This window comes from Leptidea sinapis, chromosome 6 (genome assembly GCF_905404315.1).
Source record: "Leptidea sinapis chromosome 6, ilLepSina1.1, whole genome shotgun sequence".
NCBI lineage: Eukaryota > Metazoa > Arthropoda > Insecta > Lepidoptera > Pieridae > Leptidea > Leptidea sinapis.
The window spans coordinates 15,277,255-15,304,033 of record NC_066270.1 but is presented as its reverse complement, the minus strand read 5'-3'; the positions used below and the strand labels follow the sequence as shown (position 1 = coordinate 15,304,033).

General features: G+C 33.9%; 1 protein-coding gene and 1 long non-coding RNA gene across 3 annotated transcripts in view; both read left to right on the top strand.

Moving 5' to 3' along the window:
* Window positions 1-26,779, top strand: part of LOC126964850 (uncharacterized) — a 194,781-nt gene that overhangs the window by 27,482 nt on the left and 140,520 nt on the right. The window lies entirely within an intron of this gene.
* LOC126964817 (tolloid-like protein 1) overlaps window positions 15,280-26,779 on the top strand; it is a 141,359-nt gene continuing 129,859 nt past the window's right edge. For both annotated transcript variants that reach the window (XM_050808089.1, XM_050808090.1), the window contains exon 1: window positions 15,280-15,377. The gene's annotated coding sequence lies outside the window, so the exon portion shown is untranslated. The remainder of the gene's footprint in view (window positions 15,378-26,779) is intronic.

The window sequence follows — 26,779 nt, the reverse complement described above, 5'->3', positions numbered from 1 at the left end:
GAAGCGAAATCAGTAAGAATGTGTGTGGGCTATTTATAAAAGCACAATTTTTGAGTAAAAACATTAAGGCGTATGACGTGGCAGCAAAACAAGAAATCCTAGACTATGTACTACTTGATAAACCTATGAAGACAATATAATGCTTTGTTTAAATTAGACTATTGTTTCTATTGAGTATACAATATACCTACAGGAGATGAGGCGGCGCGGTGGTTATACACAAATTAATGGCACGTCACTAGCAGATTTTACATAGTCTAAGGTATAGGCGAAAGCGGTTTTGTCGATAAAATATATTTTTACAATGATTGATGATTTTACTTGCCATGTTACTTCGTTCTTCATATCTTCTGTTCTGTCCTCCTGTTCTCCTCAACTGATTGAACTAGCAGTATATTATTTATTTTTTTAATGGAAGAGAAGGACATACCAGCGTACGGGTCACCTGATATGCAGTGATCACCGCCAATCACATTCTCTTGCAACACCAGGGGTATCACAGGACACACATTGCTGGTCTTTTAGAAAAGTGTAAGCGCTTCTTTGAAAGTACCCATGTCGTATCGTCACAGGAACACCGCACAAGGAAGCTCATTCGGCTTTGTTGTACATGAAAGAAAGAATGATGAACGCCATACATCCAGATGGTGGGGGTGAAATCCGAATTTGTAGCGTGCCGTGCGGTTGTTTAATTCGGCGCCAGTAATCAGGTGAAACAGCTCTTAATAATCATCAGTTTTCATAATTATGTAAAGTTTTGATGAGCATAAGGTGAATCGATATCCAGGATTAGCTTCTCGTAAAGGAACTTTTCATTAGTGACCACGCAATATTGTGTACGCGTGTAAAGCAAGGTTTTCAATCTCCGAGTATACTGATGAGAGTGCAGACGGATCACACGTTTACATTAAACAAGTAGTATTATTTGTAAAAATAAAATTAATACTTCGCTACTACTCTACGGTTAACAGCTCAGACATTTTAAGTGACTTCCCTACCATATAAAATAAAAGTTTTTGCTGAATGGAAAATTTAAAAAATCATTTATAAACAAGCCTTTATTAATATTCAAATTTTGAAAAACTTGGAATATAAATAATAAACGAAGGAAGGGATATTTAAACGTATCTCATTATAACAAAGAAATATTTCGAATTATCGCATAACAGCTTTTTCTTAATTTTATAGTATGTTTGTTACGTTTGTTGCACGTCTACGTCTTCGGCAGTCGAAGCAGCAACTCCACCCCCAACAAAAGAAGCCTGGATATGAGAATGAGCCCCGAGAGCCGACGCAAGTCAAGTCCCACAACAGCTGTAAGCCGTTCCCCATGCCTGAGTTACTAGAGTCACGCCGTCAGGCTCAGGAAGCTTGTCTTTGCGACAGGCTATAACATTTGGCTCTAAAATAATTGGTATATTAAGAGCGGAAAATGCCGTGCGGATGACTATTGATGCTGGCCTGCCGATTTTAGGCGGAATTGCCTGTAATGCCTAAAATAATCTACCTGCGGACCACTGAACATTATTTCTTATGAACAGTTTCTTGCGCCGCTTCTTCTCTCTCCGAGCGCCAACAAATTTTCTTTGGAAATGTGACGATGCTCGAATATACACAAACTAATAATGTCATCCTTTTTTGAAGTCGGTTAAGTAAAACGCTTCCTACGAATAACTTGGAACACAAGCGAACTGAAAGGGTGCTATGTTCACAGTGAAATATTATTGGAATTCCTGTACCCAAGATGATCCGTAGCCAGTTTGTCACGACGGCGTCACACAAATTCCGATCTATGTATTTCGTCTGCCTGTAATCATTCAGAATGTTATTTCGCAATTCGCTAAACCGGATGATTCGAGAAAATCCTGGTTATCCGTGAATTATTTGACTGTGGATGATGTTATACTTTGAGTATTACAAATCTGTGTTACATAATATAATATTTAATACAGATGTGTCTACTGTCAGATAGAAGTAAGAAGAAAGATATATTTTTGGTTTAGGTAACATCAATGAGATATATATGCATGTGTTTGGTTGAGGTGGTTTGATCATGAATGAATGCATGGAATTTGTAATAATATTGCAACAAATTGTCCTCTGAGAGAGAGGAGGCAGCGTAAATACTTTTTTTTCAGGAAGAGGAGGACAAACGAGCGTATCGGTCACCGTATGATCACTCTTGCAACGTTACTCGGCCTCTTAGAAAAGTTTACGTGTTCTTTTTAAGCTACCCATGCCGTATTGTCTTGAAAATACCACACAAGGAAGCTCAATCCATAGTTTGGTTGTACGTGGAAGAAAGTTCCTTGAAACTGGGCTTTAGAGGAACACCCCACGTCCAGATGGTGGGGGTGATATCCTATTTTGTGGCGTGTCGAACGAAGATGGAATTCTTCGGCAGGAATCAGGTGAAACAGCTCGTCGGAACACTCCCCGTGATAAATGCGGTAGAAGAAAACCATGAAGCGACGTCTATACGCAACGCCGTATGAATTCGAAATTCACAGAGCACTGGGTCCTCGACAATTCCTGCTTTCAATAGTATTATCTTCGGCTTTTTTTTAAATATTATCATTACGCTATAACATAAGCTGTTTCTAAAGACAAACACAATCTAGACCCACTATGTCAGACTAACTGCAAAGCCTTTTTGAATTTAACTTTAAATAGTTATTATTGAGACGTATACAAGTGCTGACCCGACAGACGTTATGCCTTATAAATTAAGTACCCCTCGCCCGCTCATTTAAACGATAATTATAATAGGTAATGAAATGACATTGACTGAATTGACTTAGATTTATAGGTATTTCTAAGTAATCACCAACATATCATAATAGACTAAAAACTTGTCCGTAACATGCTGCATCTTATGGTATGAGTATAAGTCCGATCGGCTTAGTATGGTCTAAGTACCATTTTGCAGAATAATCAAAAATAACGGCTCTCCATTTTGTAGTATAGGTAGATTAAGCCAACCAGAAAAAGTAATTCATAAAAAAATCGCCGAAAATATATTCTACATTAAGGTCTAATTAATGAAAGATACGGTAACACTAGATATCAGATATAACACAAATGATATGTCGAGGAAGAAATCTTTTCACATAATAATATGTAATATATTGTACTATTTGTATCTGGCTGGTTTTGTTGACATTAACAAAGTTTGATTTGAAAAAAAACAAACAAAAAAATGCCTCGCGAAAGTAAATTCAATCAGTATTCACCAAGCATTCATTTAATTTTTTTTAATAATGCGGTTTTTTCAGATTTCAACCTAAATTAAATTTTTGAATTATAATATCCAGCAGGCCTATTGCGTATCTTTGTCAATATCAGTGACTAACCGACACTGGTTGTACACCGAACTTTGATGATAACTAACAATTTCATAAAATTGATATTACGTATCACACTCGGTGGATATCCAGTTACGATGATTAACGGAAGAACGACAGTGCTCTTCAATTAGGCACATCACATCTCTATTTTTTATGATGTTTGACAACTAACTGATGTACACTTCCTCAAATGATCATCACTATTACCTGTCAACTGATGTACGCAATAGGCCTGCTGGTCAGAAAATAAATGAGAAAATATTTTATTCTTCTTTAATGATATTTGACACATACAATAATTGAATTGAAAACAATAGGGTGATATTACTTTAAATGACTAAAATCCCTGCGTAAATTGAAATAATGAAAGAATAGGTAAACATCGTAGTGAATATTGGTTTTGAACACATTGCTCTTAAAAAGAGTAAGACGTTACACTTTTTTCTTCTTATTCTATAAAATTCAACTTGAAGTAATAGTTTTTAATACTTTATACTTTTTTTAACCTTAGGAAATTTATGCGTCTGGATAGAGCCTCTTGCTGCTAGACAACCGATGAAATCAGGCCATGTTTACTACTTTAGAGTACGTGACAAGTTACGCCTGACACTCGCAATGCCATTTTGTGTTAGTGTGCGAGTATTGTTCAAAATAGAAGTTAACTTGTAACCCCTTTCGACGTTTTCACTGCTGTAACAGTCTATCTAGACGCATTAATGATATATGATTTTATCAAATAAGATATCCAGCGTTAACCAGTGGGAGGCTCCTTTGTACAGGATGCCGGCTAGATTATGGGTACCACAATGATGTCTTTTTTGCCGTGGAGAAGTAATGTGTAAGCATTATTGTGTTTCGGTTCGAAGGACACCGTAGCTAGTGAAATTACAAATAGCCAATACACACTACAATAAACTAGCCGTAATGAAAAAGCTATTGTACTTAGGTAGTGCGGTGTCTAGTTGGAGCGCAGCAGAGACCAATCCTTAATCTAGATCTAGAACAAGTTTACATAATAATATATTAGTAAATGATTAGTAATGAGAATTCGTGCACAATGTTAAACCGTAACCATACCCAACTTCAAGTTTAATTAAGTCCTTTCCCAGTAAATGTAATTCAATATAAGCGCGCTACATCTAAATAATCAATATTATTAATTCGTCACAACGGGTTGAAAGGATGCAGGTGACATTGACAAATTAAATTTACAGCGCTTTATAATTATAACGCCGAGCCAATGCGATCAATTTGTCTTTCAACGGCTGCTTAACATATTGAAAATATTGACAAAAGCAAGGCTTTATCGCCCAGAGTTCTTTGACCTTTCAAAAGAATATGCGAAGCTTAATGGAATAGAAAAATATTCATTTTTTCGTGTTCATGGAAATCGGGTCCTACTATATCTATTGATGCCGGGGAGAATTAATAGTCATATACAATTTTTAACAGAAATGGGTAACGCACAGTAAGTAGGGCATAAAGTCCGAAGAGGCAAGAACAGGTGTTTTTTTAATGACAATAAGGGACGAGATGAGCAGGACGTTCAGCTAATGGTAATTGATACGCCCTGCCCAAGACCGTGCAGTGCCACTTGGGATTTTTGAAAAACCCAAAAATCTGAGCAGCACTACAATTGCGCTCGTCACCTTGTGACATAAGATCTTAAGTCTCAATTGGCCAGTAATTTTCACTAACTACGGCGCCCTTCAGACCGAAGCACAATAATTCTTACACATTACTGCTTCACGGCAGAAATAGGTTCCGTTGTGGTACCCATAATCTAGCCTGTCAATGGAAAGGAAGGTTCTGTGCAATGGAGCCTCCCACTGATAAATGCCCTCTTACAACACCCTTGGTCTTGGGACTTCCCTATTCTTTTTATGCCCCGGGGAAGCACGGGGCAAAATGGAGTGATTGATGGCAGCACTAAATTCTTTTGAATTCATTCAATCACCGTTTTTCACATAAAACAGAAACTGTACTTTATCGTTTAATATACAAATATTATGTGAAGTGAGAAAAAGTGCAAAGAAAACAAACAGGGTTCCTTACATAGTATTAGGTACCTACTCGTATAATACTAATTATAAAATAAGGAAAACAGTTTTTTTATAACTATACATCATAAAAATAATAAAAAATCAGTTTTAGCTAATGCCAATGAAGACCTTTCATACGTTACCGATACACGGTTGACTTAATTTAAAAGAATTGCTATTCCTTGCATCAAGTTAGGTCTTGATGCAAGGAATAGCAATCCTTCCGACTTCAAAAAGGAGGAGGTTATCAATTCGATAGATATTTTTTTTTTATGTAGGTATGTACACCGATTACTCTGAGATTTATGATCCGATTTACGTATTTCTTCTTTTGTTTGATGCGAAATAGATGCCATTTGGTCCCATAACAATTTTACATAGTTTGCCCCAGTAGTTTTCATTTTATTTATATGAAAATTTTCGTCTACCTGGATGACATAATTGTTTTCTAAGTACGGCTTTTTTTTCAGTTTTCATTCACGTTGATTATATATGATTATTAACTGGCACTAAAATGTAAAAAATAAAAATAAAACTACGTTTAAAAAAACCGACTTCAAAAACTGAAAATAAAACCTTAAATTAAACCTTTAATTTTAAAAAGTACTATTATTTGTATGTGCTACATATTGATAGCTTTGAAGTCGTTGCCAAGCCAAATGTAATAAAGGTACCTAAACTCGCCACGCGTGACTTTAAGCGGGATAGCTTCGTCTAGAACAAAACAACCCAAGCGGACAGACACGCGTGGCCAGACAACCTAAATAATTACAGTAAGTAAGCTGTTTATAATATTAAGTTTTAAAGTTAAGGGCAAAAAGGGCAGCTTAAAGTTAATATGTAGCACATACAAATAATAGTATTTTTTTTATATTAAAAGTAAAGGTTTTCATAAGAGTTGTATTAAATTAAATTTCTAGTTATTTAAACTTTTCAGTTTTTAAAGTCGGTGTTTTTAAACGTAGTTTTTTTTGTATGATTTAATTATAAAAGTAAGGTTTTCAGATTCTTATCTCTATTTTTATCTCAAATAAGAGATAGACTGAATATTGGGAACGGCCCGAACTGGAAATTGCAATTCACGCGTCCCAATATAAGGCGATAAGAATGACTGATCGGGTATATTGAGACAGCTTCAGATTATTGACAGCTAATTACTGACAGTAGAAGGTAGTAATTTATCTCTATCTGTAGATAGTATATTGGGAACGGCCGTTAGGTATATAGATTTAATTTCGACAAGATACTTCCACACGTTCCCGATATAAAGGGTTTTGACAGACGGACAGACGGTTGGACAATAAAGTCATTCTGGGATCCGTTTCTTAAAGTTGAAGTACGGAGCCCTAAAATGAAGTAACAATATTGTTAGCTATTCTCACTTCAGAAATTTGAGCTACAAATAGAAGTTATCTTTCACCATCCACTTAATAAATATTACCTCTATACATATATACGGGTTTTAACGACAATTTAACTTCGATTTTATAAATTCGTAAAGAGATATAAACATTTACTTCGAACTAGCGACGCCAAACAGATTTTGTACAATATTATATTATTTATGCATTTGGATTTCACCATCTCAGCTTATGGCAGTACCGTAGAATGGGTTGTTTAGGGCTTTTGGGGTGAGAAGCGACATCAAAACAGTTATTTTTTAATAATTTTGGTTGTATTTTGTTCTCAACGCTAGTAAGACTTACGGCCGATCCCAATATACTATCTACAGATAGAGATAAATTACTACCTTCTACTATCAGAAATGAGCTGTCAATAATCTGAAGCTGTCCCAATATTCCTGATAAGTCATACCTATCACCTTATATTGGGACGCAAGAATTGCATATTGCATACAAACTTTATATCGCTGGTAAGGTATACGTCGTTCCATTGACTGACAGCGTGTACGGATAAGGTGAGTTATCGTCGATAAGTTTATTGGGACAGAAAAGTCAACGATAGTTACCATTTTTATGTCAAGTAAGAGATAGACTAAATATCGGGAACAGCCGTAAGTATTCACGCCACGAAAAATACTGTCAAAAAGAAGAAGACTGAAGAAGAAGCGCAAACTGCACCGGTTTTTGAAGCGAAAGTTTATTTAGTCGCGTTGGGAACTTTTTGGTAGAGAAAAATCTTATGGGTTCGCGTTACCGAAACGTTTATGATTGGCGCACGTGATAAAGAGATAAATAAAAAAAAAATATATTATAGTTACACACTTTTGCATTGACTATCTGAACGTTTTGTCTGTAACAATTAAAACATGTAAAATTGTATTCGTAGGTTTAATTTTATTTAAATCGCCTATAGACATGAAAATTCTCATTTTTTTGTTTAACTTTAAGCTATTAGACTTATAATAATTTGAATAAAGTTTCACAAGTTAATGTAAAACGTAAGTTACTATGAATGTTTCTTTGTCTTTTTCGGTATTCATTTAACTATGTTGAAATTAATATTAATCTTTATTAATATTAATTTCAACATAGTTAAATGCCACACTCTTCAACAGTTCAGTAAATTGGATGATTAAAGTCATGAAAAAACTATAAGATATATTTTAATTTCATCAATTTTTAAACAGACGAGCAAAAGACATTATGACATAGTTCTTGCAAAGAAAAATTAAAAAGTAAAATTGCTAAATCCTTCAAAGTGGACTGTGTTATGTTTTATAATAAACCCCCAAATTATATTAAAATATTACCAATTAAAAAAAAAATGTATCGTATAAGATAAATTAACATTTAAGGCCTATAAAATTTAAAATGTTATTTGAATGATAAAGATAGTTGGGACCACGGACTAGTAAAAAAGAAGGACTCCGTGCCGTGATATTAGCAAATGAAGCACCTTTATACTAGTGTGTGCGGTTACGGGGTACACCAGATACACAATTTTTTCTCCCTTAAGGCGAAGAGTAAGCAGAAAACACGCAAACATGGTGTTTTTAAACAAGTTTTGTGGTGAAAGTATAGCATTTGGAGCTATGAACACTACTTTATCCTGTTACACATATCCTTCAGTCTTATTTGTAGGTTGCTAATGCTTGGTGCTGGGTATAGATAACACTGCCGAGCCTTTTTGAACTACCACTTTTCCTTAAAGTTAATCAAGTTTTTTGGCATGGCGTGACGCATTTTTTTGGTACTTCTCTCAGAAAAGTTATTCTTATAGCTTGAACTTTTTTGTGTAGGTTCATTTATTCAGATTAGTAGTGAATAACGAGGATTGTAAGCATATAAACTGTTTTCCACGCAAGAATTTTGAAAATATTAGCTTTGTTACATAGATTGCGGGCCGGCAGCCGTGAACTCATATCGCTCAAGGTCGCTGGCATTTAGTGTCGCCTTAAATAATCACAAATACTTTTATAGTATTGTTTTTACACTTTTTCACAACGCAAGACGGCATTTTTAAAATAATTAATTGCGACGCAAACTGATCTGTCACAGACAATTGCAAATCTCATAATGGCGGCCGATCGTCCGAAGTGTATTATGCGTGGGGCTATGTATTTACACGTTTACCGGCTTGTTTTGATGCCTCACTGTTATGTAAGGAGACACGGAGTCCTTCTTATTTTACTCGTCCGTAGTTGGAATTAATGTTCTGAATTTTGTTAATGAATATTGTTATACTCATTTGAATGCTATTGTAACTTTTGTATTTCATCCTGACTAAATAACTTATAAAGTTTTACAGTGAATAAAGTTTTTTTTTTTTAATTTGAATGGATTCTTTGCGTTAGTAATAGAGAAGTAAACTCAATACTTGTTATTGAGCATAATTTTCATAGTAATTCTGTTTAAATACATGCTGTTCAAATTGTGTCTCAGCCCTACAACTTGAATAAGCATTTATTTGACTTTTACCACGCTTTTACGATCTTCGCTTAACGGTGTTTAATTAAAGCCTCCCAAATTTTCACTTTCTTTTAAACTGAGTATAACTGCTATAAAAAGAGCTATAAAACTTTTCTATTAGGTAAAAAGCTTTTAGTAAAACTTTTTTTAATTAACTGCACTCTGAAATATTCATTTATTTTCTAACTTATGTGGAAATTCATTAAAACCTTCTAACTCCAACTACTCTATGAGATACAAATAAAATTTGAAAAACAAAATTTTATGAACGATGCGGGACTCGAACCCACAACCTCCGGCGATCCGTGCCGGTGCTCTAGCCAACTGAACGGTTGTTCGAGTGACGTATCGTTATAAAACCCTGTATGCTTTGTTCAACTCGCAGGTGGTGGCTTCATCTACAGGATCTACTTTACAGTTGATAACCTGCTCAATCCCCAATATTTGTTCAAGAGCGACATCTCAAGTCAATTTCTTAATATGCAAACGACTCCGATGATGAACGGTTAGGTCAGTTGGTTAGAGCACCGGCACGGAACGCCGGAGATCGTGGGTTCGAGTCCCGCATCGTTCATAAAATTTTGTTTTTCAAATTACTTTATGAGATCGAAAACAAAACACGAAGATTAATATGAATGGATCATTACTTCAGGCAAATTTTTAATACCCTTTAATATTTATAAATAAGATCTCGGGTAAGATTTTGATCACCGTAATTTATTCCATCGTTCAAATGTTTCGAGGCTTTTGTAGTCACATTTCAGGCTCCGTTTTGAAGATTCATAGTTCTTTCTTGCTTTTCTAGCTTCTTTTTATTATCAAGTGATTATAAAATAACTTTGATCAGCGTCATCATAAATGTAATTGATTGATTACTGCGTTTACGGTTATCATAAAAAATCAAAAGAGACGTAGAATTTCTTTTCTTTTTCATCTACACTCTTCATACCTCTTTCGAATTCCGGATACATGATTACTGGGTGCATCCTGACACTGAAATTGGTTTAGTTTTTTTAACGATAATAACGTACGAGCCGAGCAATACGTTCAGCTGATAGTAAGTGATACGCGCTGCCCATTACAATGCAGTGCCGCTAAGAATTCTTGAAAAAATAAAAAATTCTGAGCGGCAATACAACTGCACTCGTCACCTTAAGACATAAGATGTTAAATCTCATTTGCCCAGTATTTTAATCAGGTACGGCGCCCTTCATCGAAACACAGTAATGCATACCTATTGCTGCTTCACGTCAGAAATAGACGCCGTTGTGGTACTCATAATCTAGGCGGCATTCTGTGCAAAGGAGCCTCCTACTGGGAAAGTAGTTTAGGCGTCAATAAAAACGCTATAACTTTAATTTACTTCATATTATTCGCCATTAATATAGAACTAGATTCTACTGTACTGCGAACTTCATTTAAGCTCCTAAAATTGTGTTGAACTAGGCAGTTGCAAACTACTTGTAACTTAAGCATGGCATGGATAATATAGTTTCGGTATTAGTTGCACTTAGCTTGTGGCTAAGTTCTATTACTAAGTAGTAATAAAAGGCATAAATACATTTATTTTCTCAAAATGTATTCGTTTAGAATTCTTTTTGATGTCACTTCTAATATACTAGATATTACTACCGTTTCGGAAAAAAATGGCGCTCTGAGAGAGAACAAGCGGCGCAAGAAACTCTCCCGGCAATCTTTTTTTGCGCTCTTTTTAATAAAATATACAATATTGTCCTATCATTGCTATTAGTATAAAATAATCATAATCCAGTCCCAGGCTGTCGGATCACTTAGATATTAAGCTGTGGAGTCGTAGGATTTACGACAGAGCCATTTTTTAATGAAACATTTAAATTTATTTACAGATAATTCTTGAACAGTTGCTGGGATTTTATTATAAAAGTGTCTACACTTACCCTTAAAGCTATTATGTATGTTATGAAGCCTACTAGAATTAGTTACAAACAATCCTTTATTTCTAGTGTTATAATAATGAAAATCACTATTAAGAGCAAAAAGGTTAGAGAACTTAGCCACAATCAGTAGTACTATTTAAACGTATGCTGCTGAACTTGGTACATAATTATTAAGTTCTTATGGTAATATTATAGTATTGCCACTATGTATTTTACTTAGATTAAAGATTGGCCTCCGCTGCGCTTCAACTAGATACCGCAGGCGTAGTCACAAAGTGCGACAACTAATACAATGACCAAGTGGGCGTACTAGTCGAGCAATTCTCGGACAATATGTGACGTTGACGTGCAACATGTTCTCTTAAGCTTTGCTACTCTTCTTCGCGTGCCTCTCCAACTAGCTAAGGTTTACAGCTTTGTAATTTTAATTTTTTGATCTTCGCGAGGCGAAATAGTGCTGCCGCACTCATGATTACTATCCACTCTTGAATGTTGCGCAGCTAAGACTTTTTTCTGAGACCTACTCTTCTTCTTCCGGCTCATTTTCCCATCATGATGACTTGTAGGAGTTCGTACCTCTCGTGCCTAAGCACGTACTCCAAATATGCGACTTTCCTCATCTTGATGGTTTCCATGAGTTTGCGTTTTTCATTGACGCGCCGCAGAACTTCCACATTCGTGAACTTGTGAGTCGAACTAATGGCCAACATACGTCTATATGCCCACATTTCAAAAGCTTCTAAAACGTTTCCTGAGGTCTTCTTTAATAGTCCACTTTAAGTATGGGCCAGATGTAACAGCGCAATAAACGAGTGCGCAAGGAAATCTTAAGACCGCCGTTGCAAAGCTCATTTTACTAAATTTGAGTGCTTTGAGTCACGTCAATTCTGGTCTTAATTTCCTGGTCACTATTTCAGTTCTCATTTAACCACGTACCTAAATATTTGTATTTACGCACTCTTTCTAGTTTTTGGCCTGCTACTGTTATGTCTTAACTTAAACGCCGCGATGCATATTAAAACTTTGTAAAAATAATACTAAAAATAAGAAAGACACTGCGATCATATATTATCTATATCTGTATTTAGTATTTTATTAATTTGAATGTAAAAAACACGATGCGTATAATTGTTCCAAAATTTGAAAGATGCCATTGTGTGTCTAGATGCCACGCACATAAGCACCTAATAGTTGCCGTAATAAGAAGCTATTGTTCTTAGGTAGTGCGGTATCTAGTTGGAGCGCAGCGGCGACCAATCCTTAATCTAAGGTAGTTTATCTATTATCCTGTACAAATTCTATTATTTATTTAAAACGAAAGAATGGTTCTTTACAATACTTAATATGATAACATCGAATTAAACCGACCACTACGGAGAAATGTACCAAGAGTATTGGCAGCATTTCCTCGTAGGTGATGCGTTGGCCAAAAACAGCTACTTAAATAATTATTTTAACCCTCCTTTCTCATATTTTCGATTCACTTTCATATACATGTTTCTGATATCATTGTGAAAACGTTGAAAATCATTAAGGTTGACAGTTAACCTGTTTTGAGCAATGCACGCACACTAACAAAGTGACATACAAATCGTGAGTGTAAGACGTGTAGTGTCACGCACACTAAGGAAATAAACCTGGCCTATTTTCATCGGTTGTGTAGCAGCAAGAGGTTCTATCTAGATGTATTTCTTTCCTGTCGCGCACCATCACCGCAAAACTAGTGGATATATCGGGATGGGATTGGGAAAATTCGACGTTGTAATTTTCGCAGACGGTTCTAGGCTTTTTACGTTTTTGATTCCATTCACCGTTTCCTATTTTTATCTACCTAAGAAAATAGGGTTCCATCGACGCATTATCACCTTAATAATCATCAACAGTATAAAATTTGAATTACTACATCTGAGTATCTCCTTACTCTTACTCGCACCTTATTCTTGAACATAAACAGTCACACTGGGGTGGAAAAGACCCGTAATTATATACCACTTTAAAGATAAGAATTCAATGAATAAGTAGCTTTTTATGACAGTCTACATGAAAGTAATCAAAACTATATTTTATTTAGTCTTTATTTAAATTTAAGTAAAAAAAAACTAACAATATTGCTTTAAAGCTGAGATTTATCAATTGATTTATTTATTTGACTTTGAACAAAAATAACTCTCATCATCAATAGTCTTAGAAAAAATAAGCAAAATCAGTCTAAATTATTAAAGAATAAAACAATTATCTCGTAAAAAGCTAAACAATAATCAACATTTATAGGATGTGAATAAAACTATAGTTCCGTTTAACACAATATTTTTACATTCAACATACTTATCGAATATTAATTACTTCTACACACTGATTAAGCTAATTTCTATATATAACATGAATGATGTGAATACGGTTATTAGTTACTTATTTACTTCAACAGATAAACTTTAACATAATAACAAATAGCTTGTTGTCACAATGTTTTAACAAGCGTTTATAAAGGTCGGTACACTTACAACCAAAATATAATTCTTAACTTTTGAAGTGAAGATTTCTTTAGCGGCACTTTTCCTTGGATGGGTATAGAATGTTAATCACGCGTCAGTGTCCTGATCGAAAATTCGTAAGACAGTCGTTAAAATTATGGATGAAAGTTGATTTTTTTAAATAAACTTTTTAATGTAAAATAATTGTAATAGTTCTGAAGTGTTAAATTTTTTATATAATATAAACTGTCATTTTTGTGTACAATAACGCAATACATGAATATGTGAACTTGTATTTAACCACTAAAACCACCAAATGCTAGTCCTCTCATACTTATAAATAAAGGAATTCCAAAATATTCAAAATTCACAACGTTAATGTTAAAGTTAATGTCTCCCGGAGTGCAACCCATTATTTTATTCCGGTCATTAACGAGCAATCAAACGGTCACTTGATGGGAGATGATCACTTTCACCTCATCTTATCAATAAAGTACTATAAATCGAATTTCAATAGATTTCGAATATAGGGAGAATTAACAAACTAATACACGGCTCTTACTTACGGAGTTGCTGCTATAACTCGGGACACAAAAGAAGAAATATGTATATTAATAGTATTTTTTTTAAAAAAACTACGTTTAAAAAAACCGACTTCAAAAACTAAAAATTATCTATAAAATAACTTAAAATTTAATTTAATACACCTCTTATGCAAACCTTTACCTTTAATATTAATAAAATACTATTATTTGTATGTGCTACCTATTGATAGGTTTTTAAGTCAGTGCCGAGCCCTAAACAAAATAAAACTTAATATTATAAACAGCTTACTTACTGTATTTATTTAGGTTGTCTGGCCTTGCGTGTCTGTCCGCTTGGGTTGTTTTATTGTAGACGAATCTATCCCGCTCAAAGCCACGCGTGGCGAGTGTAGGTACCTTTATTACATTTGGCTTGGCACCGACTTCAAAGCTATCAATATGTTTTTACTTTTCAGTTTTTGTAGTCGGTTTTTTTAAAAGTAGTTTTTTTTTATTTTTACTTTTTAGTGTCAGTTAATAATAATATATAATCAACTTGAATGAAAACTCAAAAAAAGCCGTTCATAGAAAACAATTATGTCATCCAGGTAGACGAAAATTTTCATACAAATGTTCATGAAATGAAAACTGTTGGGCCAAACTATGTAAAATTATGGGACCAAATGGCATCTATTTCGCATCAAAAAAAAGAAGAATTACGTAAATCGGATCATAAATCTCAGAGTAATCGGTGTACATGCATAAAAAAATACCGATCCAATTGATAACCTTGTCCTTTTCGAAGTCGGTTAAAAAGTAAGGGTTCATATTTTACGACAGATAAGATTGAAATTGAATACAATACGTTCATACTTCGCTAAATACTCTGTTTTTTGTTTAAAATGCCTGAAAATAATAAAATTTTCATTTATTTTATCAATTATATTAAAAAATTCATTTATAAGCAAGTTTTACTTATTATCAATAAATATTTGTAGGTAAAATAGAGTAAGTAAAAACAATGTAAATGTAATTAATATAATATCTTTGCACATGTGTATGCAACTGTACAGTGCTCCAGAGCAAAACGCTAGAATTTCAGTTGTCCTCGGGATCTCGTGTCGTAAGGTCGCTTATTGTGTGTTTATTATCCTTTACGAGCCGTAATTGAGAGTGTGTCACCGTATTTATTTTTATAAGTGTTTGTAAGTACCTTTTTATACGCTTTTAACTTTATAATATTAACTATGTTGATTGTACCGAGGGTTTTTATTCACTGTCATTGACATCAACTAAGTATTTCTTGTGACTTTGCTTACAGACTATGTATTCAGTTATACTAAACAGACAAAAATAAATGAGATTATGTTGACACATGGTTATAAATGATATGTATTTATTTTCAACTCATAATAAAAAAATAGTCATCATATTTAATATACGAATTTCTATCATTTTAAGTAAACAGAGTATATTTTTTTAATTGAATACTTTTTAAAGGATTAACTCGTATTTAATTTAATTTTTACATTGCCTTACATTACATTTGTATAGAGCTTATATTCTTCTTACCTTGCTTATATGTGAAGTTATTGAGACTTTCGTGCAATTATAATAATGAATAAACATATAATAATAATAATATTGACACACTCTTACACAAATTATCTTGCCCCAAACTAGGCCTAACCAGTACTATGGGTACAAGACAACGATATATTTAATACAATGAACTAACTTAAACATACATAAATATATATAAACATCCATGACTCGGAAAAAAACATTCATATTCATCATATAAAGGATTACACCTACCGGGATTTGAACTCGGGACCTCTAGCTCAGTAGGCAGGGTCACTAACCACTGGGCTATAGGGGTCGTCAAGTATTATGTATCGCATATTCTTATCTTAGTCCATCTCACCTAACAATCATATTGGTACCTCTTAAAAATTAATTTTATGGGATTTCCATTAAATACCGTAATATATTTATATGATAGAGTCCACGAGTTTCAAACTGGTTCAAAGCATTTAAATTGTTTTTGAACTCTTATTTATATACATTTATTTAGAGAACTGTGGCTTTTTATCTTTTCATTTTATAAAGCAATCAATGAATTGTCGTTTAGTCTCTTTTTGATAGTTTTTTTAGTGTTTTTTATCAATGGTATCGCTAATTTTCAGATAACTGTATTACTTTTGTAAAGACTGACGATCGTTTAGATACTCTATTATAAATACCAATGATAGAGGTTATAATGAACAGCAGCGCTCCGGTGATTCCTCTGGTGTTGCAAGAGAATGTGGGCGGCGGTGATCACTTAACACCAGGTGATCTCGTACACTCGTTTGTCCTCCTTCTCCATAAAAAATGAGGCCAAATATAAAACAAATGAAGTTGAGCTATGGGAACTGCATCAAATTCAAACCTGGAAATCCTCTAACACTTTCAGTCTAAAATGCTTCGGATCATAACAAATTCACCTTGGTATATCACCAACATCCAACTTCACCGCGACCTGAAAGTACCAATGGTCAAACAGGAGATACTTAATAAACTCAAGTCTTACGTAAAACGTATTAAAGCCCACCGAAACGCACTCGCCTGCAATCTGATGAGTAGAACTTCTTTCAACAGATTAAAGAGAAAAGCCCCTCAAGACCTCAATATTGTAAAACATATTGGCATTAAAAAAATGGATTGGTCACTGGACTAATACCATTCCAAGACTAATTAGAACTGTATAACCTCTAGCTAAATGCCCAGTGATTAGGCAAATTGCTAGATATTAAACTAAATATATTTATATAAATTGTATTAGGCCACTGGTTACTATACGATAAAGGTTAAACTTAAATTATTTGTTATTTTTTTTTTCAAGTAATATGGTCTTTCAATAAAATACACAATTTTGACCACTCAGCTAAAATTAAGACAATTTGGCTTGGAGTTGTTAATTCACGCGCCATATGTCCCTTACAGTCCCTTCAGATTTCTAGATTTCTATCCTTTTCGGCCTCTTCAGAATTCTTTAGGCAATACAGTTTGAAATAAAGAAAAGTCAGCAAAAACTACTTATCCGGTTGTTTTTCTTAAAAGTCCCAAAATTTTCTACAACAATGGCAATATGTCATTACCTACAAGTTTGCTGCAAAAAGTCGTCGAATTAAACGGCATATTTACTCTGTAATTGAATGAAATTAAATTTTTACAAAAAAAAATCTAGTATTTTCATATAGAATACAAAGAAACTTTTAAACCTTAACCTATTATGTAAAATTCGTTCAACAGCAAAGATGTGTGATAAATTACTGTATTTCTTATTGTGCCCACTATCATAAAGTACTTAAGCATTCAGCAATTTAGATGCTGACCGTACATCAATTGTTATTTTACGTTCGTTTCAATAGGATGGGCCTGTTAACGTCAAATAATCTAGTTGTTCAGTAGCACTACTACTTGTTTGCGTTAAAATGAAGATTTACGGCCGTTCCCAATATACTATCTACAGATAGAGATAAATTACTACCTTCTACTGTTAGTAATCAGCTGTCAATAATCTGAACCTGTCCTTACTTGATCAGTCAGTTTTATCGCCTTATATTGGGATGCGTGAATTACAATTTCCATATAAATTTCTATCGCTGGTAAGCTATACGTCGTCCCATTGACAGACAGCGTGTACGGATATGGTGAGTTACCGTCGATAAGTTTATTGGGAGAGAAAAGTCAACGATAGTTACAATTTTTATCTCAAGTAAGAGATAGACTGAAAATTGGGAACGGCCGTTATTAGATTGCTAAAAAAATGATTTTATATCTGATGAATTGTTGTTTTACTTTTTTGAAACAAACAAATATTTGTAAAAATAATGACGGAAACAAATTGGCTTCTAAACAACTGAATGTAATTAGAAGAGCGAGCCAGAACTTATACACTTCCCTCTTTGCGGCGCATTTCCTAATAAAATCAAATTTAAATATTATTATTCAAAATAGGATTTAAAATCAGTGAACGTCAAAAAACTCATTCGAAAGAGTATGCCTCAGACCTGAGAAGAAACTCAGCGGGCTTATTTTTTTCCCATAATTTAGTTAAAATATAATATATTATAATATCGTACAATAACATACATAAAAAAAATTAACAAAAAACAATCGACTTCAAAAACACTATTCCAAAACAATAGATATAATATGCACTAAAAAGTATAAAAATAATGGCGTATTTTTATACATTCTAATTAATTAATCTAATTCTAGTTACGATTATTGTTATTTTTGGAATCGGTGTCCTTCCGCCGCGACCCGCTCTCGCCTCTCGCCTGTATGTATGTATGTATGTAGTTTCAAACCTATCTTGGATAACACTGACTCCGAAAATTACAATAATCGATATTGAGTTATTCGTAAATTTATCATCAAATTTGCTAGAATTATCAAAAACGGTTTACCCAGTCAAAAGTTTTGAGGTAACAAACAAAAAATACCGACGAATTGAGAACCTCCTCCTTTTTTGAAGTCGGTTAAAAATAGACTGATGGCGCATTAGAGAAAAATTATAAGAGGGATTTTTTTTACACACTGAGGTCAGTTGGTCAACTAGACAATTTATATCACACTCCAGACGTTCAGATAAATTAATTAAATTATGCAAGATTAAAATATTTTCATTGGTTGTATTAACACAAAGAATAAAATTATTCAAGGATTTTTGATTTAATACGAGAAAGAAGTATAACTTGTTGCTTGCGTACATTATGCGTACACACACACTTCTTTTTGTTAAGTGATCACTGCCGCCCACTTCTATTGCAACACCAGAGCGTTGAAAATCACAGGAGCGTTGCCGGCCTTTTAGAAAGGTGTACGCGCTTTATTGGAAGGTACCCATGTCGTATCATCCCGGAACCACCGCACATGGAAGTTCATTCTACAGCTTCGAAGTACGTGGAAGAAAGCTCCTTGAAAACCGCACTGTGGAGGACCGCCACACCTCCCCACCAAAAACTCCGGTGACAGCCTGTGGGGGTTCAAAAATAAACATGCTAAGCTTTTCAGTCCGATTTCAAAACTTTGCATAGCTTAATCAAGAAATAAAATTTTGTGTTGATTTTCTTGATGCTATCACAAGAGGTGTTGGCATGACCTGTGTAATAAGCATAGTATGCTGTAGTCTCATAACATTGAAAGATGCATATACTTGGTATTCAAAAGAAAATAATATGCATAGCTTTATACCAATATTTGCTTTAGCTGCATGTCGAGTCTTGTTAATCTTCAGCAGACTAAAATAAATCTTCAAATTCTTATTATTCGTTACTAAAATATGTCACACGTGTCCGAGCATTGAAAAAGGTGTTTTCAATGCCGGTTTTATTATTAATGTACTCATAAGAAATGTAAATTGATAGGTATCTCAAAGGGGGAAAGTTCAAATTAGATTGTGAATTACACGACAAAGCCCGCTTTGAAGAAGTGAGCTTAGGAAGTGTAACTTGCTTATCATTTTGAGATATTAATTATTATTATATGACCAACAAGGGCGGAAATCCAACACAACTATTAGCTTTTATAGTAAAAGTCACATAAACTTTACTCAGTTAGGCTTAAACTAAACGCTTTTGAATCGTTACTTTAAATATTTCTTAATTTAGAATCTACCAAATATTTGGAAAAAGTAGAGCTCGTGAGAAGAACATACAAGAAACTCTCAACGACCACTCTTAATCAAATATAGTATTTTACAATGCCTTTAATATACACAAGTAATTAGTTTGTATGGTGCTGCATCCAATATATGAATTGAGTTGGTTAAAAGCGTTTTAACTGTCAAATATTTCATAAAAGTACAAAAAAATAAAGAAATTAAAGAACTCTTAAACGAATAATAAAAAGAACGTTTGTTAGAAAAGTAGAATTGGATTGTTTTAAATAATATTTAGAAAAATCACTGTGTTATGTCGTTGTTTACCGCGCATTGTCTCAATCTAAGTTACGTTAAGTTACTACTACTACTAGTTTACGTTAAGTTACAATCTACTTTACTCTATATACATTACTAATATTTGTTTCGCCTCTACACGAGCCTCGTGCCAGAATTCGGCGAGTCAATATCTCCTGAGGATGCTTCGTGTAAAGGCAAAACACGTATGGATTTGTTAAAGATAAATCTTGGCGCAATAAAGATTCAAGAAAATCACTACTTTTGTATAATTCCTAAAGTTAGTTTTGAGATAAATTAAGTGACAACTTTTCTAATAAAGTTTACCATAGTACAATGCAAGTCTACCACGCTAGAAGACATAAAAGGCATTTATTGTCTCAAAATTGATTCCTTTACAAATATTTTCGATGTCGTAGCTAATAAACTAAATACTACTACCGCAGCGAAGAAGCCGCGGTGCATAAACTCTCCCAGCATTCTTTTTTTTGCGCTTCTTTTAATGAAATATGCAATATTGTACTGTCATTGTTATTGCTAAAATAACAATAATCTGGTCTCAGACTGTCGGATCACTTAGCTATTCAGCTGTAGAGTAGTAGGATTTACGACAAAGCTATTTTTTAAAACATTTACATTTATTTTTAGATAATGCCTGAACAATGGCTGGGACTTTATTATAAAAGTGTATACCCTTAAAGCTATTATGTATCTTATGAAGCCTACTAGAATTAGTTACAAGTAATCCCTAATTTCTAGGGTTATAATAATGAAAATCACTATTAAGAGCAAAAAGGTGACGATTTTTGTGAACGTATATTAAATTTTCATGAATGTACTGACAATGAACAATCATAATATTTATTTCTTTAAGTTTTTCTTTGAGAGACTGTCTATAACCAAGCTGATACGTAGGTCACACTAAAAGTTTTGCGTAACTTAAAAAAAACAACATGTTATAATAAAAATGTAATGTGTATTGCTTTTCAAAATACTCTCCTTTACATTTTAAACATTTTTTCATGCGATGCTCAAGCAAGGTGCGTCACAAAGACGAGCGGCACAGTGTTGCGGAGAGAGAGAACTTTTAAAATCATAAAAAATCATCGCTCTAAAATCTTTTCGTCTTAATTCCATTTTAGTTGCGTACGTAGAACTTTGATGTGTGATAAAAACATTTGACAAATGATTTCCCGTCTATGGTTTTTTTTATTACTAAGAAGTTTGCAACGTTTCAAAAATTATAATATTCGAAATTCAAATACTTCCGATTAGCTAGAAGTGCAAAACTTTTAGTGTGCCCCATGTATGTAGTTCGAACAGCTCTGTTTTTCAGAGCAAACACTATATAAATGTCAGCAGCATAACTAATCTAGCGATCGCAACATTCATATACTCTCTAATCTTTCTAACGGCGTATGCCGCACAGCTTAGTCTATCTGCTAGTTGGGCAATATGTGGACCCCACTGAAACTTTTTACCTAAGAAGACCGTAGTGTCCATAAGTTCCAATCTCTAGTAATTTATAAGTACGTTGGTTTGTACCTCCGCTGTGTTTGATGTAATGAACTGTTTAAGTGCAGATTATTCGTCTCGAATTAACGCACTATCTTTGAGAGTAATGCACTCTAATGAACCCTGCAGAACACCTAACGCTTACTCTTACTCTAAGGTAGTCCATTAAGCAGTGACATTGCGTTTATTTTTTAGACTAAAATATACATCATAAAGCAGCATTTTTTAAAGAAATAATTTTCAAACAAACAAAAATTATAAAATTTCCCTCAACACTGCGCTCGATTGCTCAGAGCCGCGCTCATCTATATCAAACTAAATTGAATTTTTGTTTTGCCATATGAATTCTCATAAGCGTTATATAGTTCGTTTCTTAGTTGGAAAAATACTATATCAAGTCTTCTTATCCGACTGTGACACACTTCTTCTTCTTCGCGTGCCTCTCCGACTAGCGAAGGTTGGCAGTCAGCTTTATAAATTCAACTTTGTTCTTCGCGAGGTGAAATAGTTCTGCTGCACTCGCGATCGCCCGCCATGACTTTTCTGCGACCTACGCCTCTTCTTCCGGCAACTTTTCCCATCATGATTTGTAAGAATTCATACCTCTCGTGCCTGAGCACTTGCCCCATATATGCGTCTTTCCTGATCCTGATGGACTGTATGACACAATAAATTGTATTATTATGTTTATTAGTCTATGTACATACATTACGTTTGTTTTTTTGCCGCTCTTTTGGTGCTCCAGAAACCAAACGAGGGGGCCAATTTTTATTATTATTACGTTACGTTACGTATTTACTTACGTTTATATTTACGTCCATCAATTATTTTTAAATTCCCGTAAGTGACAGGACAGGATTTATTTTTGAAATTCTATATTATAAACAATTTGTTATTTTTTAAAGTAAAAACCTAACTGATGGGATTAATTACACAATGATGCCACAACCTGAGAGTTGAACAAAGCATACAAGATTTATCAACGATACGTCACTCGAACGTTTAGATCAGTTGGAAAAGCGCTCACACGTAGCGGGTTCAAGTCCCGGTTAATTTAAAATTTTGTTTTCAAATTTTATTTGTGCAATGCCATATTTTGTCATCTAATTAGAAATCGCAGCATCTTATAAATTCACAATTCTAAGTGATAACAACCCGTAAGCCGAGTCACTTATGCTCATGACCTTTTGTAACTTAGTTTCACAGCAAACTACTTATCTAAGCAAAGCCAAATACTTGAACTATGCAGACTAGCTGACCTAAAAATATGAGCCAAGCAATACACTGCCAATTGCAAGGCTAGCGTCAACTCTATCTTTAGTTCATTGCAAATAATATCTTTTTCTTTAAGATACCTGGTGGTGATACCCACAGAACAGGTAAAATAACTACTACAAGTGGGAGGCTCCTTTGCACAGGAAGCCGGCTAGATTATGGGTATCACAACGGCGCCTATTTCTGCCGTGAAGCAGTAATGTGTAAACATTACTGTGTTTCGGTCTGAAGGGCGCCGTAGCTAGTGAAATTACTGGGCAAATGAGACTTAACATCTTATGTCTCAAGGTGACGGGCGAAATTGTACTACCGCTCAGAATTTTTGGATTTTTCAAGAATTCTGGTAGGTTTTTTTATGGTTTAGCTGATCCTAAACGTCCTGCTTTTCCCCGGTTTTCATTAAAAAAATATTTTTAAACTGTTCTGTGGTGATACCTACTTACTGCCTTATTCATAATAAAACGCTTTTCGAAGGTATAAATCTATATTAGTTAAAACTATTTCAAGCATATCGACCGTTCGATAAAATTCCTTATTTATCTTCGTTAGATAAATCTCCCATAACTAATACGTCTCTATAGTACGCAATGTTGCCATTTCGTACAAAAAAACATGATTTTAACTAATTTAATGAGGAACTGTCAATGGAGACAGACATCTTTTCAATGTCAATGGTTTGTCAGTTATCGAAAGTCGATGTCAAAATAATTTCAAACTTCAAAAATCAAAGTTTTGAAGGGTGTCGGTTGTCAATCTATGACGGATAACCAACAACTTTGAGCGGGAAGCTGTTTATCACATTATTTAACAAACAGCTGATCGATGTCGGCCTAGGAATATAGCGTCTTAAATAACGGGTTGTACCCCGGGAGTGCCGGCAGAAGTGAAAACTTTAACATTAACATTGTGCATTTTTGAATATTTTGGAATGATAACGGAATAATTTCGCGCGAATTGCTTTATTTATCAGCATAAAAGTACTGGAATTTATATGGGTAAAGACAATATTCATTAATTGCGCTATCGTACCCAAGAGTGACAATGTATATTACATAAAAAATTTAACAATTTAGAACTATTACAATTATTTGACATTTGAAGTTTATCTCTCAGAAAAATCAACTTTCATCCATAATTTTGACGACTGTTTAGCATTTTATACCAATCCAAAGAAAAGTGCTCAACGCCACTAAGGAACTTTTCACTTCAATAAAACAACGATTTATTTTTTCAGTATTATTTATTGATGTAAAGGCGTTGTGTTGTAATACTGTTAACTATTATTGTTATAATGATGAAAAATCAATGAAAGAATCTGGGTTAAGTAAAAAAATATGTAACACTTGCATTAATCAAAGCCAATGATATAGTTATCTGAAGTGCAAGGTGCAAGTACGATCTGCCATCTTGGATTTTAAAACAGAACTCGATAACGATAAGGGTTATTAATAAGCCTAACGTGCAAGGCGTAACCGTAACCTTATCACAGCGCATTCAAGATCAGAACGCATAGCATTGTAACAAGGAGTTCGTATCCGCATATAAGAACTCATTGTTATATGGTTGGCCGTCAAGCTAAAGTTAAGGAATAAATGATTAAAAGTTTGAATATTGACGCGAATGAGAACATAATCGAACAGAATAGAAATGAAGTAAAGTGAAAACGGTCAGCCTTCAGTCTAATATTTAATATTTATAATTATAATTTATGTGTTGAATAGAAAGTTAAAGTGAATATAGAAGTATTAAAGAAGTTGTTCAATTATTTAAATCCTACTGTGTCAGGGAGGACCCACGCGTTAAAGTATGAAGCGCAAACATGATGACTACACCAATGATATTATAGTATTAAAAGAGGTAGATATGTCACTAGCGCGCCGAAAATCAATCCCCTAAATTGATTCAATTGGTTCCTTTGGTCGTAGTCACTCTCTCGATATGAAAACGGTACACACGCGTTTGTTGTTGACAGAATTGCTTATAATTTGATATTGGTACAACATTAAACTGCCGTCTTGTGTTATGGGAAGATGCAATAATTACGAAAGTAAAAAAAAAAATCATAGAATTACATACCACAGTCAAGAAATCATGAATTATAACATTTTATTTGATTTCATTATTTATCTAACAAAAGAAATATGTTGCCATGACAACGCCGATCGCTGCCAAGCCGATCATAGATTAACGTACAGAAATGACAAAATATTGATGCTGTCTGTTGCGGGATGATCAAGGTAGAATATTTTAGGAAATGATGTAAAAAAGTCGTTGTTGCAGTGAATGTAATAATTTTTAATAAACAACTGCGTATATACGTAGGTGAACTAAAAAACTACTAAAACAAGTTTTAGGGTAGGTAGCGGATGTAGACAGTGAGTGCTATTTGTTTACGTGGGAGTTTTTCAGTATATCCCTTGCTAACTGCAGAAGATTCAATGGATCATTTTCTTCTTCTCCCATTACGATTCAAAAACTATTATAACAAATTACAAATTAAAACTGAAGAGGTAAAACGTAAATTAATTTTACTTGATAAAAATAAAGGAGCTGGTATTGATGGTATACCCTCTATATTTTACAAAAGTTGTGCAGCTGAACTCTCGTTGCCACTAACAGCCATTTACAATGCATCTCTAGACAATTCATTCTTTCCGACGGAATGGAAGCGAGGTCTAGTAGTACCAATTTTTAAACAGGGCAATAAATGTGATATTAAAAATTATAGGCCTATCACTGTCTTGTCTGCAAAAATATTTGAGTCGCTTATTTGTCCACACATTTCGTGGCAAACTAAACATCTAATTACGGAAAAACAACACGGTTTCGTAAAAAATCGATCCACTCTTACAAATTTGTTAAATTTTACTGGAGCAATTATAGATAAAATAAGCGATGGAAATGAGGTTGACGTAATTTATACTGATTTTAGTAAGGCATTTGACAAAGTTGATCACTGCATATTACTAAAAAAGCTTAAAAATATATACAGAATTCCGAAACAAATTCTAACGTGGTTAAAATCTTACTTATCACATCGACCACTGGTTGTCAAACTCAGTGGATATCATTCCAATGAATTTCAGCAACTTTCTGGTGTCCTCCAAGGCTCTCATTTAGGCCCGTTACTTTTCACACTTTTTATTAACGATATCTCCAAAAATATTATTGATTCTTGTTATGAATTATATGCTGATGATCTAAAAATATATCGAAAAGTGAATTGCCGTCTTGATCAAACTAAGCTACAAAATGATATCGATCGTGTGTCACTTTGGTGCTCTACAAACCTTACGCAGCTTAACAAAAATAAATGCAATCATTTAAAAATATCAAGGAAACATATAAAGTTTAAAACCACGTATAATATAGATGGCGTTTTGATTAAAAATACTGATGAAATTAAAGATCTAGGCGTAATAATAGACAATGAACTTAGTTTTAATAGCCACATTGATAAAAATGCACAAAAAAGTCATAAAATGCTTGGATTTATTTTTCGAAATACTCGAGACTTTAAATCCACTGAGTCGCTAAAAATACTGTTTAATTCTTTAGTGAGACCTATCCTTGAATATAACTCAGTAATTTGGTGTCCATACTACAAAAAATACATAGCTCGAATAGAATCAGTGCAGAAAAAATTCGTGTCTAGACTCAGTTATATCAATAAAACCTATCATATTTATGATTACCAAAAAAGGCTAATTAATCTTGAAATTGATTCCCTGGAAATGCGTACAAAGGCGGCCCAGTTGATTTTTCTTTACAAACTCATAAACAACCTAATAGACTGTCCAGATATTCTTCAAAATATTGGCATTTGTGTACCGTCATGTCAAATAGGTACTTATTCCCCATTATTTA